Genomic DNA, 3,336 nt, shown 5'->3' with positions numbered 1-3,336 from the left:
ATAAAAATGTAATATAAATAAATAATATAAATTAAATAAAATATTAAATATTAAATTCAAATATTAAGCTTAAAAAAGTTTACTGAAGTAATTATATAGTGCCGGGTTTGGCAGGTGGCTCATGAAAATTGATACTGGCAGACTTTTTATTTTAATATTTCCACAAACATTCAAGTACCTGAACTGAGTTCAGGTTTAGAGAGAAACAAATAAAAAGACTTCTATGGGCCCTCCTTTCATGGATGCAATCCAGTGGGAGTGATAAATATTCAAACAAATTACTGAAATGATGGCATGACAACTGTGTTAAGTGCTGATAAAGAATCAGGAGTGGGCCTGAGAGGTGGTGTAGAGATGGAAGTAAGCATGCTTAGAGGAAGATTAAACAGGAGATGAGAGAGAGAGGTGCTGGGTTGGTGGTTTAGCAGATGGGGTTATCAGCGAAGAGAAGGAATTCAAGAACAGAAACAGAATCTGTTCATAATTAACTCGTGGACATGATGAATTTGAACGGCCTCCGATATGTAGGGTAGACAGCTAGAAGGCAGCTGTGTATATAAAGACGGAGTGAGAGATCTGAGCTTCAGGTACCTATTGGGGGTTTGGGGTAGACTAGGAGCCCTGGATATTGACTCAGTTTGTCCACTGCCCTTAAAGTTCTTTCTCCAGTCACAGATAAAGACAGACAGTGGTTTCAGTAGGGCAGCATTGTCTTCTTTTCCAGTTTCCATCTGTCAATCTCCACTTTTAACTTACCCACTTTGGTTTAGTTTTTGTTTTCTAATGCCTTAAATCTAAATGTCCTTTATGGAAATATTTTTTGAAGAATTATTTATTTTGTCATTCTTACTATTTTTAAATTTTGGTATAGAGTACATATGCTCACCAGAGAGAAAGAAAACCACTAAGTCTGACCACCAACTGCAGTCAGCCACGTGGGAGTCCAGTGTCCCAACCACCATGCCACTTACTACCCCCAGAATTTTTGTTTGTTTGTCTGCCCAGTTTCTGTTCACCCTACTTCTACTTCTACTAATAGTTTCTGGATTTCAAGCAGGGTTCCACCTTTCTCAGACACTTTCATCCCATGTAGTTCTGGAAGAAGTGACTCTCCCTCAGGTTCAGAGTAAGTGATAGGCAGGCATGTGACTTTGATGTGGCCAAAGACCTCTGGTCATAGTGATTGTCTAAGGAATAAGCACATGATCACAGTGAAAAAAAAAAAAAAAAAGATGCCATGCAACTTTTCCTGAGACTTCTGGGACAAACTCGAGTCCTCTTCCTCTAAAAATGAATCTAAGAGGATGCAGAAACAATATTTGCTACAGAAATCTTACAGCTACCAAGAATTTAAGAACAAAGTCAATACCAAGGTAAGAGTCCTAAAAAATGAAGAAAATGTGGATCTTACTGATTTCATTTGAGTTCTGATTTTTAACAGGAAAATTTAACCCATTAAAAATTATTGGGACAGGAAATAGTGTGGTGGTTAACACTCTGGATCCCACATGGCTGACTCCTCAGTTCAAGACCCAGATCCAGTGGCGTGAAAAGCACGCCAGGCACATGTGTGTGCATACCCAAAATCCTGAGAGTAGAGTGGAGGAGAAGGGATTATAACATGACCTTCTTCCCTGGGGGATATATCAGAGAGGCAGTTCAAAATATTTATGTCCAAAACTCAATTATGGGATTAGAAATCATCTAGTGATTTCTCATTTTTCCTCTCTGTCTCTCTCAGCTGTACATACTCATTCTATAGCAAACAATAAATAGATAGATAAGTAAATTAAAATTATTGTGATTGATGGTTTCTCTTGTTAAATTTGTTTGGTTTTATTTTTATTCTTCTAGTGTAGCAGCTCTCAGATACCTATCTCTGACATCCTCCCAGAGATTCTGATTTATTTGGTCAGAGTTGTGCTCTGGGCATCAATATTTTTAAACTTTCCCCAGGTTGTTCTAAGTTACAGCCAGGTTTGAGAATCACAAATCTAGTGTTCACTTTTGATTTTGTTTGTTTTTAAATGTTTTATTATAAGATACCATATATACAGACATATAAAACACATGTGAAAAAAATAAAGCAAAGCTTAACATTTTTATGTTAAAAAATGAAATATTTCCAGACCCTCAGAAGTTGCCCACATGACTCATCCCAATTTATTTCAACTTTCCTAAAAGGTGTCTTCCTATCAGTATCTAGAGTTACTCTGCATCCGTAGTCTATTCTGGAATGATTCAAACAAGAGCACTCTGTAAGCCTTTTCCTGCCCTAACTCCGGTGTTGAAATCTGATGAAATTCTAGCTCCAAAATTTTATTTTACACAATATAGCTATGCATATGAGGTAAAACAGAAGTTTTACCAGTCTTTAAAGACACTATGTTTCTTTTTCTTTCTTTCTTTTTAGTTATTTTGTTTGTTTGTTTGTTTTTGTTTTTTTAACTACAGGGCTGAGCACTCACCAGAGACAAAAATAGAAAGTGAGAGGGCAAGTATCCCCTCAGGGAGGATGGTCACACCATGCCTTAATCTCTCCTCTATTCACCTCTCAGGATTTGGGGTACACACACACACTTGTCTGGTTTGGTTTTCAGGCTGTCCAGTACTTGAACCACACAGTTGGTCATGTGGGATCCAACTGCCTTACCCACCACACCGCCAGCGTCCTGACACTATGGTTCTTGTACCCACAACTGCCTTTCTCTAGAATTTGCAATGTCAAAAGCTGGAGCATTGGTCCAAATGAGAAACCCTGTTTTTTTTGTTTCTTTTTTTTTTTTTTTCCCCTACTTCAGGGCCCATTTCCGGGGATTATAAGGAAAACGGGTACATGTGCTGCTAGACTGGTTAGTTTCTATTCTACAGCTGGGACTCTGCATCCTTCTTGCTCGCTAAGTATTATCCCACACTTCTCACGTTCTGCAGCCCTCTGGCCACTGTGAAATCTCCTCACTTCCAAGAGCTACACACGTGGCTGTGACTGGAAGAAGGCCTTAGTGACAGCCTTACTTTTATCTCAGCTCCCATTGGGATGGAGGCCCTATTAAAAAGAGTTCTGGGGGAACCAGCACATGGTGCAATGGTTACATCACTGGACTCCCATGTAGTTGACCACGGTTTGAATCCTGGACCTGGCAACTTAAAACTCATGACAGGTGCGTTTGTTTGCCCAAAATCCTGAGAGGAGAATGGAGGAGAAGGGATTGCAGCGTGACCATCCCCCCTGAGATGGGAGTGATTTCTCACTTTCTCTCTCTCTTGTCTCTCTGGCAAGTGCACACCCTATAGCAAAAATCTCTCAAATAAATAAATAAATAAATAAATAAATAA

General features: G+C 39.0%; 1 pseudogene; it reads left to right on the top strand.

Moving 5' to 3' along the window:
• LOC102503360 (zinc finger CCHC domain-containing protein 9-like) overlaps window positions 1-3,336 on the top strand; it is a 34,223-nt pseudogene that overhangs the window by 1,759 nt on the left and 29,128 nt on the right.

Source organism: Tupaia chinensis, unplaced genomic scaffold, assembly GCF_000334495.1.
Source record: "Tupaia chinensis unplaced genomic scaffold, TupChi_1.0 Scaffold000231_2, whole genome shotgun sequence".
NCBI classification, from domain to species: Eukaryota; Metazoa; Chordata; class Mammalia; order Scandentia; family Tupaiidae; genus Tupaia; species Tupaia belangeri.
This window is presented reverse-complemented; position numbering and strand designations above follow the sequence as displayed.